Below are 14,286 nucleotides of genomic sequence, written 5' to 3' on the forward strand. Positions count from 1 at the left end.
TCTTTATTTTTTTAATGTCCACTCTCTCCGGAGTCAGTAATGTTCTTCCTCTCTTTCCTCTCCCATTTTCTGTTAATTCTGCGCCATCTGCCTTAGCATCTGTTAAAAATAAAATTTCCCTCACACAATGAGAAGCCTCCCTGCTCCTCCCTTCCCCCCCTGCAGCCCCCCAGGTTTGGTGCTGGGGCGTCAGATGCCACTTCCTCTCTTGGGATCCTCCCCTCCCCCCCTCAGTCCCTAGTCTAGATTTCAGAGAAGAGACACTGTGCTGGGCAAGCAGGCAGCCGAGAGGGAGGGGTCTGCCCAAGGGGCCTAGAGCTGGAGGGGGCAGCTGCAAAGGGAACTAGAAATTGAGGCTGGGGGTGGGGGGAGAGATACAGAGGATGGACCAGGCTCCACCTTCTTGCCTTTCGGGGATCCGGCCAAGGCTGGATGGAGCGTTGAGCTGCTGTGACAGACCACCTGCACAGGTAGGTAACAACAGGTGGAGCAGAGGCGCAGAGGCTTAAGACCTGGTCCACCAGGGAAAGGAGGTTGCTGGTGAATCTGGCTCTTTCTGGAGTACTAGGGCTTGAGACTGAGTGGTAACATGAGTGATTTGGGGGAGACAGGAGAAAGCTACCAAGTCCCACTGGCTGGCCCCAGCTTGGACTGGCTGTGATGATAGAGAAGGTGTCCTTAAGACTGGCTGTCCAGGACCCCCCTGTACATGTCTGCTGGAGGACTGGGTTCCTGCTTCCCTGGGCTCAGCTGGAAGATGGGGGTGGGGGTGGGGTGGGGGGAGTCAATGACTCACATGCCCTGGAGACTTTGGGGGGCAGGAAACTCTTGGGTAAAAGCCAGCTTCCCAGAGGGTCTGAGGCTGTCTGTGTACATGTGAGTGTGTGCCCATGAGATTAAGGTTCCCTCTGTCCACTGTGCGCTCTCTCTCTCTCTCTCTCTCTCTCTCTCTCTCTCTCTCTCTCTCTGTGTGTGTGTGTAGGACATACGTATAATGTAAGCTGGTTTTGACTGATTTTTTTCTGTGCCATCTAGATGTGGCTAGTTTCTTGAGTGTGACTGTTCTATGTTTTCATGAGCATGTCCATGAGACTGTGTGTGACAGTGTGCATGTTGAAATAATATACTGCTGTGTGTTTCTGTGTAATCAGTGTTTTACAAAAACGAAACGTCAGTGTTGGTGTGTATGTGATGGCTCATATCTTACTACATTGGTGTATTTGTATATGAAGTGTTACATGCTTTGTGTATCTGTATATGTGTGATTCCCTTCAATGATGCTGGGTGTAGCTCCCCAGGGGTGCTTTGCATGTGACCAATGGCAGATTGGCACAGACATGTGGATTGCATAACTTCTGAGCAAAATGACAGTCTCCAGAGCCTCTCTCTGCAGGAGTGTGCTTCTGTGCATTTGTCTCCTGTGACATATATGTGCGTGCACTGTAGACTCTCTCTGGCTTAGCACTACACAAGTGTGTATGTGTGTGTGTGTGTGTGTGTGTGTGTGTGTGTGTGTACTGGAGGTGTGGCTGAACCAGATATGAGTGGAACAAAGCATACGCATTGGTGGGTCCAGTGAAATCAGCTGAGATAAAGTCTTGTGGGAGTTGAAGCATCTCAGAGTTGGGGTGACGAAAAGACATAGGCTTCAATGCAGAACAGTCCTGAGTGCAGTTCCTATATCTTCCCTCAACAGGCCAGCTCCTGCAAGTATCTTAGACAGTAAGTTCCACCTCTGTCAAGCGGGGATAATTATACCTACAACTCACCTGATATCCACTGCTTACAGTAAAAGTGTAGTGCTTGCCAACCCGTACCCGTTTCCTTCATTCCTCACAGGAACTGTTTTAAGGGTGAGGAAACTGAGGCACAGAGATTAGGCATGTGTCTGCTCAGCAGATGCTAGCTTCACTGACAACTAGGTCTTTCCAAATCATTGATATTATTCGTGTGTGTGTGTGTGTGTGTGTGTGTGTGTGTGTGTTCTGCCTTATGAGGTTTCTTTCCTAGGTCATCAACGCTGCCACCACTCCCCCCCACAACCAGCACCCCAGTGGAGCTGATGGTCTTGGAGACTAGACAATAGTGAGGCGGATGAGGAGGAGACACTGGCCTTGTCTACAGCCAGCTATTGCCAGGCAGCCTTGATCGACACCAAAGATGCCTAATCTCTCTCTCTCTCTGGCCCGAGGGGAGCAGCAGCGTTTGTGAAACAGATTTTTACAAAATGTTTTGACCCTGCTCTCCCCTCCCCCCGCCCCGCATCCCTGCCTGGCACCGTGTCACCTAATTAAATCAGCCTTCGCGGGAGACTCAGCTTCCTGCTAATTGTGCTCTGGACCTGCTTCCGGAGGCCGCTCTCCCCATCCCCTAGCCATCACTCCTACTCCGGGGGACGGGCGGGGGCGGGGGCGGGGACGGGGGAGGGGGGGGAGACGGACGATGGAACTCTGAGAGGCCCGGAGGTCCTCAGGTCTGCAATAGGGGAGACTGAGGCACCGAGTTTGGCCTTCTCCTAGGCCAGGCTTGTTGCCCAAGGATCCGAGCCCAGGTCTGAAATGACCTGGGGTCTTGGGGAGACCAGCCCGAGCATATCCAAGTAATTGTCTCCGCTAGACGGGGAGCCAGGGTATGCGATTCAGAAAATCCCAGGTTTCATTCCCCTTTACCAGATGCACTGGCTGCCGAAGCCAGCATTTTCTGGTTCCTTCCCTGGCTTGGAGGCCTGAGGGAGTTGCTGCCTCTGTCCGTGGTGCTGAACGCGTGCCGACCCGATTGCACTTCCAATTTTGTCCCATAGTAGCTATTAGTAAAAACATCACTGATTATTGACACGCATTGACCTAAGTGCTTCCATGCTATGTTTATTTTAAGTCTCTCAGCAACCCTAGGAAAGGAGATCTTCCCATTTTAAAGATGAGAATATTGAGACAGAAAGGTTAAGGAGCTCCAGTTGGGGAGAGTAAGAAGGCTTTTATTTTAGCCATATTGTCTACTCTCTTGTTTTAAATTTTATCCATTTATTTTTAACTTTGTGTGTGTTTGCATGCGTGAGTGCGTCCATGCACGGCTGCCAGAAGCCTTTAAGACTGGAGTTACAGGCGGTTGTGAGCTGCTTGAGTCTGGGAATCAAAGCCATGTCTTCAATCCCTTTTCTTACAACCCTGAAAATGTATTATTTGTGCATTAAGGGAAAATTGTGGAAAAAAATCTTTTTTATATACTTTGAGTCAGGGTTTCTCTCTGTCGCCTTGGCTGTCCTGGACTCACTCTGTAGACCAAGCTGGCCTCGGAACTCACTGAGATCCACCTGCTTCTGCCTCTTGAGTGGCTGGGATTATAGGCTGCATCACCTCACTCAGCTGCTGCTTCTTCTTCTTCTTCTTCTTCTTCTTCTTCTTCTTCTTTTTCTTTCTTTCTTTCTTTCTTTCTTTCTTTTTGTTTTTTGTTTTGTTTTTGCTTTTCGAGACAGGGTCTCTCTGTGTTAGCCTTGGCTGGCCTGGAACTCACAAGGATCCACCTGCCTCTGCCTCCTGAGAGTGCTGGGATTAAAAGCACGTGCCACCACACCCACCAGCTTCTTCTTCTTTTTTTTCCACTTTTTAAAATTATTTATTAATTCATTCATATTACATCCCAATTGTTATCCTATCCCTTGTATCCTCCCACTCCTCCCTCCCTCCCTCCCTCCCTCCTGCTTTCACCCTATTCCCCTCCCCTGTGACTGTGACTGAGGGGGACCTCTTCCACCTCTATATGATCATAGGGTATCACTCATTCTTTTTTTTTTAATGTAAGAAACATCTTTCTGGTCAAATGACCCATATTTTTCTTTTTTTCTTTTATTTTTTTCATATTAAATGAGGTTTATTAAGTGAGCATGGGGGAGGGGGAAGGAAAGGGGAAGAGGGGTATGGGGGGGCGGACAGAGATAGAGGAAGAGAAGGGAGAGAGGAAGAGTAAAGGCAGAGATGAGGGGAAGTAGAGGTGATCCATATTTTTCAAAGGGAGAAGAGAGTCACATAAGACTTTAAGAGAAAGATGGAAAACATCATTGGATGGACTTTATTTGGTTTCTTATTCGACAAGCCAATTCTACATATGGTATGTGTGTCTCTGTGTGTGTGTGTGTGTGTGTGTGTGTGTGTGTACATATATATCTTGGAAATAAGTAAAAATTGGGTATGGACTTGAGATTTGCTAAAATTAAGGAATAATTGTTCATTTTGGTATAATGATATTGTGACTTTGGGGCCTTTGAGAAATCTTTGTCTCTGCCTCCTTAAGAAAGTTAAGGTATGGGTGGAACAAAGCGGAAGCATTGGTGGGTCCAGAGACAAGGCTCTGATGGTGGAATGCTTGCCTAGCGTGCACGAAATCCTTGGCTCGGCCCCCAGCACTCAGAAGGTGGAAGGAGGGAACCAGAGCTCAACACCACCCTCAATATCGCCTACAGGATGGGATATCAAGGATAGCCTGGGCTACGTGAGCCCTATGGGGGGGGGAACATTGGGAGGGCCTGGGAATTGGCTGAGTGGGGCTAGTGCTCTACCACGCAAGCATGGAGACACACGCTTGCATCCCTAACTGCCCATATAAAAAGCTGGGCTCCGTGACAGGTCTGCAAACCCAGCCCTGAGGAAGCAGAGACTGGAAGATCCTTGAAGCCTGCTGGTCTGGCCAGACGTTCTAGCTGATCAGTGAGTCAAAAAAAACCTTGTTCAAAATTTAAGATGGAAAAGTGACTGATGAAGATACCTGGTGTCAACCTCTGTTCTCTACACATGTGCACACATGCCGCTCTCCCTGCCACACATACCCATACATATGTATACACACGGACAACACACATACATACACGAAACCACAAAAGAAGCTGCTAGGTGACTTTTCTCAAGGCTTCTTAAGAGCTCCTTTCTCAGCAGCTCCGGCATCCTACCACAGGCAGATGTCCACATGTGTACAGTGTGGCCTGACTACAGGTCTGTATGGGTTGACACTGTATCTCTGTGAGGCTGTGAGCAGTAAATCTTAAAAAAGCTAACACATGCCAGAATTTCTATAATGTGCATCACGGTGCTCTAAACTCACTGCGCCCCCCCAGAAGGAGGAATTACTGTCCCAGCATTGCAAAGGCGGGAACTGAGGCAGAGAAAGTAATTTGCCTGTGGCCCTACAGTTAGTAAAGAATGGAGCCCGAGCCCAGGTATTTTGGCTCTACTCCCTAATGTTCTTGCTAATTGGCTAAACCACAGTGGCCTTATTAGTGTGTGTAAGGCTTGTGCCCGAGTGTGACTTCATTTGGTGGGTGGTAGCGAGCAACCATGTATGTGGTCACAGCAGGGGCCACTCTGCCTGTGATGCAGGGTGAGAGATGCAAGGAACTGCAGAGAAGCAAGCATGGAAGGCTGATTTGAAATGAACTTGTCAATGAAAAAGACAAGGTCCACTAAACATTTACTTGCTTTGAAGGATTTACCTGGTTATGAGATGTAGCTAAATTTGATTTTGAAATTAAAAAATTTCCTCTCCAGAATAATAAAAGAGACCATTCATCAAGCCTTTCTGTCTCTGTACGAAGCTATAGATACTATCAATGCACAATGCCTCAGAGAGGGTAAGGATTCCTTTTGTTGTTTTTGTTTTTTTGAGATAGGGTTTTTTCTTTGTGTAGCCCTGACTGTCCTGGAACTCTTTGTAGACCAGGTTGGCCTTGAACTCACAGAGATCCACCTGCCTCTGCCTCCCAAGTGCTGGGAGTAAAGGCTGTGCCACCACCACCTGGCTACAGTAAGGATTCTTTAGCAACCTCTGTTATTGTGGAAGAGTTGGCCTTAGGGTCAAGAGCAGAACACAACTTTACTCTCAGAATTCACCAGCTGGACAACCTTGAGCCAGAGACACATACCTTCCTGGCCTCAGCTCTCTTCTATGACAGGGCACAGAGCATCCTTTAAAATACTGCAAATGTGCTGGGTATAGTCGCACATGCCCACTCCCAGGACTCAGGTGGCTGAGGCAGGAGGATCTCTGTAAGTCTGAGACCAGCATGGTTTATATAGTGAATTACAAAACAGCCAGAGCTACATAGTGAGACTCTGTCTTCAAACCAATACTGTAAAATTTTTAAATAAGGTGATATAAAAAGTGCCTGGCAGAGTGCCTAAGGGCACAGTGAGTGTCTGGAAAATGGCAGTTAATATTTTATTCCAGTTGCTTCAGATACATTTCCCCTGGGCCCTGGTGTCACCCAAGTGATTGAATGTTTCTTTTTAAAATGTACGTGTGTGTGTGTGTGTGTGTGTGTGTGTGTGTGTGTGTGTGTGTGTGTACCATGCATATGTAGGTGCGGATCTCTGGAGCTGGAGTTACAGGTGGTTGGGAGCTGTCTGATGTGGGTGCTGGGAACTGAACTCTGATCCTCTACAAGAGAAGAAAGTGCCCTTAACCACCCAGCCAACTATTCAGCCCTATGATTTGGTAATCTGACCTTGGCTTTTTCATGTGTTTCAAGTTTATACCTTTATCAGTTGCCTGAGTGCCTGTCTCCACCCCCATGAACTGCCTGCCCTAGTTAAGTCTTTCTGAAAACCGGTGCAGAGCATTTGCATAAGGGCTGACAGGGCAAACAGTAGGAAAAGGTCTTCCCATAGAAGACAGCTGTTGGCAGTAACGAGAGTGGACTTCAAATGTGCATGGCATGGCCTTCATGGAGTGATGCTCTCCCTCTCAGAGTGTCACTTACCCTGCATGCACAGTGAGGATGTAGTTTGGGTGTGGCATGGTTTCAAAAGACCCTGAGTAACTGACTGTGCTCATGAAAGTGGCAGAGGGTGAGACTGTGTGACCATGGCTGAGTTCTTGGGCTCTGACAGGCTGTGAGAAGGGGTTTGGGATGCTGGAGCTGAAGACATGAAGGTGTGACTGAAACAATGTAAAGGCAATGACTTGGAGGGATTTGTGATGACACATCCTTGGGGTGAATGCATGCGTGCATGCATGTGAGATTGCATGCATGTGAGGTTGCATGCATGTGAGATTGTATGCATGTGAGGTTGCATGCATGTGAGGTTGCATGCATGTGAGATTGTATGCATGTGAGGTTGCATGCAGATGAGATTGCACATATATGAGATTGCACAGTGAGTTCAACGAGGTATGTTTATGGAGATAAATGTGCATTAGCATCAAACTCTGAGAACAAATTATTTTCAAATATGATCTTATTAAAAAACTAAAATCCCCTCCCCCCAAAAAAGCAAACCAAATCAAAACAAAACAAAAACCCCTAAAATCCCAAATTGTTCAGTTTTACCAGTGAAGACTAAGGAGCCAGATGCTGGGGTGAAAACCTGCTAGCTCAGGGAGGCAGAGAAAGCACCCAGCTGATCTTCCTACTCATGTTCCAGAAGGAAAAAGCCAGAAGCCAAAAGCCCAAGGTCAAAAGCTTGCTAGCTCACCTAACAGCCTAGGAGGAGAAAGCAAAAAAGCTTCTCCTCCTCATTGTCTTAAATACCCTTGTACAAAGTCCCTCCTTTCAACTGAATCCCTGTCAGCTGGTTTCTTGCTTTGCCTCTTGACCTAGGGTTAACGTTATTAAATCCTGTGTATAGAAAGCTCTTGGATTAAAGGTGTGTGCTACAGCTGAGCCACACCGTAATCACCTGTTTACAATAAACAGAAAGTTCTTGGATTAAAGGTGTGTGCTACAGCTGAGCCACACCGTAATCACCTGTTTACAATAAACAGAAAGTTCTTGGATTAAAGGTGTGTGTTAGGGCTGAGCCTCACCAAACAATAAGCAGGTTTTTTACAGCTCACAATTTAGGGGTTCACAATGGGATCAAATACCCTGCAACAAAATATGTGAATGTAAGGCCATGAAAATTGTAACAATCAAATGACGTGAAAACAAGTGTGTGAGTAGCTGTAAGGGGCATGCACGGGTTGTGGTATTCTTTGTCAGTGTGTGGGGAGAGGTGCAGTGAGTGTGAGGAACTGTGGGGCTGATGAAACAGAGGTGTGGTGGAGACTTCTGGGAGGTAGGCCTCACTTCTGGAAAGATCTTGGGCCACAGATGAGCTCCTATCGTCAGGGCCCTCCTAGAGGGACTTGTGGGTAGTTCTGTGCACACTATTTCCACAACAGTGGACACAACTCAGCTGTAGTGACAGGAGCATCTTCTGGGAAAAGTCTAGGTGACCACAGGAGGATCCCGTTTAGAGGCATTCCCCCCTCCCTGCTTAACAATCTTGACCAGGAGACCCCCCCAAATAGTGGCAAGACTGATGGTGGATGAGCACCCTTGGAACTGGGTGGGGGGAAGGGGAGGGTGGAGGGTGGCGGGGTGGGGAGGAGGGTGGAGGGTGGGGGGGTGGGGGGGAGGGAACACAACAGTGATGCTGCTGAAACAGAGCTCATTCCTATGCTGAACCAGGGGGAGACTTAGAGGGTGTGCCCTTTCCTGAGAATATTTATGCAGATTTCAACTTGGCTTTGTGTTGATATAGAGAACACAGATAGAAATATGGTACACTTGTGTGCAAGGCTCTCCGGGACCCTCAGAGTCACATACACACATAGAAACTAGCCTGAAGAATTGGCTTCTGAGGCCGTCTCTTTCCTTTTAATTTAAACGAAGTGTAAAAGACAGGAACACCCTCTTTGGATGGGTGAACGGGAATACACAGTGTTGTAAAAACACTTTTCAAGACAGCTTGAGCTGGATGCGGTGGCGTACACCTTTGATCCTAGCATTTGAGAGGAAAAGGAAGTCAGATCTCTGTGAGTTCGAAGCCAGCCTGGTCCAGGCATACAGAGCAAGTCCAGGATATATGGGGCTACAAAGAGAAACCCTGTCTCAAACAAAACAAAAGACAGCTTGATGATTTGTGCCCAAATGTAAAATGTATATTTTTTTTAAAGGTCATAATTTCATTTCTAAGAGTTTCTCCCAAGGAGATAATTGTATGAATGCAAAAACAACTATCCACACATCCACTCATCTTGGGATATTTAACAGTGTAAAGCTTGCAGCAGCCTAACCGTCTTTAGCTAAGTGGGTGACATGGTGATCTAGAATACAGTTATTAAGATGCTCACAGAGCTCGGCGCGTGGTTTCCTGATGTGCTACTGATTAAATAGTTGACTAGAACCTAGTGCTTGACTCTCTTTGCAACTCACACTTGTATTTATATTTATCTAAAGATAGAGAGAAGCCAGGTATTTATATTTATCTAAAGATAGAGAGAAGCCAGGCACGGTGGCACTTACCTGTACTCTCACCAGACTTGGGAGGGGGAAGAAGGGGATCACAACTTCAGGGTCACTCTCAGCTGTACAGCTGGGCAGCCACAGACTTCATCTCGAGATAAACAAAACCCTACAGAAAGAATTATCTGGCGGTATAATCATTCAGATGGCAACGGTCACTGGGTGACTGAGGGGCACTTTATTTCTGATGTTCATTGTTTGTTTGTTTTCTCTTTTTACAATGAACACGCATCTCCTTTACAGATAGTAGGAAGAAAGGTGCTTGGCATGGAGCGCCCTACTTAGGGACTATTTAGGACTCAGCCTCCACATAAGGTGGTGAGAACGACAGCACATTTAATAGTGGTACCCCAAACCCCTGCTACAGCTGGTGTAACATGCCCTGCCCCTAACCCACGCCTCCTTGCCTCATCTAGGTTTTGTTTGTTTGTTTTTCTATAGGAAGAAGATATGAATTGCCTGGAGAAACTCTGGGCTTCAAACTAAGAAAAAAAAGACATCCAGAGAATGCTGTCAGGCTAAGAGACCTTCACCTTTTGTCATGTGTGTGTGTGTGTGTGTGTGTGTGTGTGTGTGTGTGTGTGACACACACACAGGATGAGACACAACCCAGGACTCCCTCTGCCCTTGGCGCCCCACCCCTTAACGAGGCTTTCTAGCTCCTGTCCAGCAGGAATAATGGTTTACTTTCTAACTAAAGTGCACACCCTGAACGTCCCCGGAAGCACTTTTCCCGATGGTGAACTCCTAGAGCCTTGGGGCTCCAAGTGATTCTAGCAGCCAAGAACTACACTGCTCCCCACAGTCCTTCTGAGGGGGCTTTAGCTTCTGCTCAATGCTCCCTGGACACTGGAGGGACAGCATCTCCTGGTGATTCTAACAGGGAGACGGAGAAGGAGTTGGAGAAGAAGAAGGAAGAGGAAGAGAAGGAAGAAGGAAATGACGAAGGGGAAGAGGAAGAAAAAGAAGAAAGGAGATATGCTTCAAGGACAGGGGTTGCTATAGCCTAGATGTTTGTATCTGCTTAGAATCCACACGCCAGAAGGAACCGTTGTCTCTAAAGGTGATGGTGCGCAGAGGTAAGGCCCTCAGTGGGCAGCTGGATCATGCAGGCAGAGCCCTGCGGCTTGGACTAGCACCCTCATAAAACAGGCTCTGACACCTGCTTGTCCTTCCTGTGGTGTGAGCTGGCTGTGTGTGAGGAAGCAGATCCTAGCCAGACCCTCAGTACCTTGATTTCAGATTTCTCAGCCTCTGGAATTTTGAGGAATAAAATTCCACTGTGAATAAGCTACCCAGCCTGTGTCATTTTGTTATAATAGCCCCAACAGGCTGCCACAGTCTGGACGATACAGGAGTCTACACCAGTAGCCCAAGAGCCAGTGCAGTCAGGTCTAGGACAATGCAAATAAATGGTGACACCTATCCAGCCATCACCGAAGGCCTGGCCTCCGTGGTTTCCATTGTGGGGAGGGTGTGTTGGGGAGACAGTCCAGTATAGTGGGGGAAGCATCTGACGTCAAATTCTGGTCCCATCAGGCTGGACACCCACTGAGACAGTGATCCAAATGAAAACCACAGACCTCCCTTATTTTTGTAAACTACTGAGGGTCTTGTAAAGATCCTGTGTGGAAGAAAGTCGAATCACTTATCTGACCTAATTTTACTCTGTGAAGATGACATAACTGTGGGTCACGTTCAGGCCTTCCTCTTTCCCATGTCTAAGGGGCACAGTGTGCACTGACTTGGGGAGCCCTTCAGTCTGCACTCACTACCTCCCCCTCCTTCCTCAAATGCCCCACCCCCACAGTGTGGGTCCTGTCTCATCTCTGCTCTTTAGCCTTTATCTGTTTGAAGACACTAGTTTGCCACTGTCCTATGGATTGAGTTCCATAGACCAGAAATATAATTTACATGATTCACAACCTTAATACATTTAAAGATTATTTATTTACTTATTCATTATTATTTATTTACTCACTTACTTAGTTGGGTTTTTGGAGACAAGGTTTCTCTGTGTAGCCCTGGCTTTCCTGAAACTCACTCTGTAGACCAGGCTGGCCTCTCAGAGATCCACCTGCCTGTGCCTCTGCCTCCCAAGTGCTGGCATTAAAAGGCATGCACCACCAATGCCTGTTTTTTACTATTATTGTTGTTGTTGAGACAGGATCTCACCATGTGGCTCAGGCTAGCCCGGATTACCAGTGTTACGTGAGGCACAGGTGGCTTCCTCTTCCTGTTATCACAAGTGGTCTTTCAACCTCCTTAGCCCATTCCTATCAAACAACATTTGAGTGCAGGAGCTCACTTCACTAGTGCTGTGGTGCAGATGTGCCGTACGGTAAGTATGATTCCACAGGGGCCAGCCTGGAAATAGTGTTTTCTCCACCAGGCAGAGGTTTATTTACTCCAAGTGTGTTTAATAGTAGCAAAGCCAGAAGGTATGGAAGAGATGAGCCCCAAACTCAACAGCACCGTGATTTCCATCCTGTCTCCCCAGCATTAGTGCCTTTCCTGGTGGCCGTTGTGCTCAGGTGTTCCCCGTGTCTGTGCTTAATGTTAATTGCATCTATTAATAACTACTGTGGAAGCTGGGTGTAGTGGCCCATAGCTTTAATCCCAGCACATGGTCGGCAGAGGCAGGGGGAAGTCTCTCTGGGTTTGAGGCTAGCCTGGTCTACATAGCGAGTTCCAGGACAGCCAAGGCTTCACAGGAAGACCTGTCTCAGAACAAACAAAAACCACTACTTGGCACTTGTATTTCATGCAACGGTTTCTCATGATTCACTTAGCCTTACAGAGTGCAACTGAGGCCCAGTTTACAGATCTAGACAGATTCTGCAAGGTAGAGATAGTGAACTCACCTTTCAGGCCACAGCACAAACTTGGGGCCAGGCACATGAGAGCGTGTAATCTTTGCACGGATGAGGGGTTTGTTTGTATGGGGGTGGGGGCACTGATAAAGACCCTACAAAAGGGATGCCTACCTGTCTCATGCTTAGCTAACGTCCCAGTATTAGAACTTTTTCTTGTGACCCCATAATGCCCATCTTGGCTGCCAAGTTCAGCCCACGCCATCGAAGACAGAGAGGGCTGATGGGCGCGGCTGTAAGGTGGACTGGACTCCCAATGGCAGGTGCAGGAAGGTGCAGGGGCTGCCCTCACCGCATGGCGGCGCTCGCGAGGCCGCCCACCCACCCCTCCGGGCCGGAAGACTGAGGCTTGGGCCGCCCGCGACCGCCCCCTCGTGGACATCGGCGGACATGGCGCGGAGCCCCACCCAGCCTGGGTGCTTCCCGTGCGGGCCCCCGCGGAGGCGCAGGCGCAGGCGCGGCGACTCTCCCGGAGGCCCCCCCTCCTCGCCGCCGCCGCTCCCCCGCTCGCTCCACTTTGGGGATAATTTAACATGTTTCACACTAACTTTCCCGTAATGGCCGCGAAGCCTTTAGAAATGCAGCCTCCCGCTTTATCGGCGGCCGCGCTAATGGTTATCTCGCAGCCGTGCCCCCGGCGATCCTGTCAGGAGTAAATAGAAGCTGACACAGTCATTTGCTTAAATCTTCTCCACACTTTTGCCGCATTTCCCTCCAGAGGATACCCCTGAAACAACAATTATTTGAAATGTCACGCGTTTCTGCCCCTGGGCTACCAACAAATGAACATTAAATCTATTAACAGAAAAAAAAATTAAATGTTTACTTTTCCAAGAAGGTGTGAGAGGCCGGAGTCAGGGAGGGGCCGAAGGACAGGAATGGAAGCGCGGAGTCAGGCAGAGAATGGAAGAGGAGTACCACAGACAGACGGATGGATGGACGGACGGACGGACGGACAGACGGACGGAGGGCAGGACAGACAGACGGCCAGCTGGGCCCACAGAAAGAAGTGGAGAGAGAACAAGATAGAAACACAGAAGTCAGGACAAACCAAGACAAGTATAGAAAGACTTCTAGAGAGGGTGGAGAGCCGACGCAGAAAAGCAAAAATCACAAAAGAAGGGAGAGATCACAGAAAACCATTCTCCGCCTATAAATGCCACTTTTCTTTTGCGTTCCAAAAAAGGACCTTTCCCAAAGAGTGCACTAGCTGGACAGGGCATCGTTGGTCAAGAGGACTCCTCCCCGAGGACTTAGCCACACCCGCTTTCCTCTGGACTTAGGGGTGTGGGGGTGGAGCGAGGGGTGACGGTTGCTAGACCCTCCCCCCCCCCTACCTGGAGCTGGGCAATCCTGGTCAGGGCTCCACTCTTCACGTCCAGTCAGGAGGGGTGGTATGATTGAGGACAGTGGGTGCTGAGACAAAGCTGGAATCCCTTAGGTTCCTGCAGCTTGACTTTCTGTGGAGCTCCTGGCCATCCTAGTTCATGCCGTGACTCAGTTTCCCCAGGTGGACAGTGGGAGCTAGGCCCTGCACTCTTACTTCACAGGTCACGTAAGTGATAGCCTAAAAGTGTCCTAGTAAGGTGCAATGGCCCTAACCGTCCTCCCGGAGACAGGCCTGGGTGACAGTTGAAAGATGTCTCTCCAGGTTGTAGACGATTTGGAGTGTGTGTATGTGTGTGTGTGGTCATACATTTTGGTGCCTACAGGCAAGGGCCTTGCTTGCTGTCTGTGACATTTCTGGCAATAGGGCACCTCCTGCGGAGAACAGGAGGGCAGGGCAGGAAGCTCCATCAAGAAGGACCATTCTGATACATATATATATATGTATATATATATCATATATATATATCATACACACACACATATATATATATATATATAATCATATTACATCTCAATTGTTATCCCATCCCTTGTCTCCTCCCAGGCCTCCACATATTAATCCAGGATCAGGGTTTAGTGAGGCATGGTGAGGAAGCTGAAGGATCAAGCAGTAAGGAGAGTGTCATGGGGGTGTCACGGAGAGGTCAGGAGGAGACCAAGAGAGGGGTCAGTGGACGGTCAAAGAAAGGGTCCTAGGACAGGAAGGACAAATGGAGCAGCCAGGATGGCCTGGGTTGGCTGTTCTCACCT

The 14,286-nt window shown here is 48.4% G+C and overlaps 1 long non-coding RNA gene across 1 annotated transcript; it reads left to right on the plus strand.

The window, feature by feature from the left end:
* The first annotated feature begins 342 nt into the window (after window positions 1-342).
* On the plus strand, window positions 343-10,564 carry LOC311592179. The gene is made up of 2 exons (XR_014777328.1): window positions 343-470; window positions 9,716-10,564. It is a non-coding gene; the product is annotated as an uncharacterized lncRNA (long non-coding RNA).
* The last annotated feature ends 3,722 nt before the right edge of the window (window positions 10,565-14,286 follow it).

This window comes from Acomys minous, assembly GCF_964271855.1.
Source record: "Acomys minous genome assembly, chromosome: 2".
Taxonomy (NCBI): domain Eukaryota; kingdom Metazoa; phylum Chordata; class Mammalia; order Rodentia; family Muridae; genus Acomys; species Acomys minous.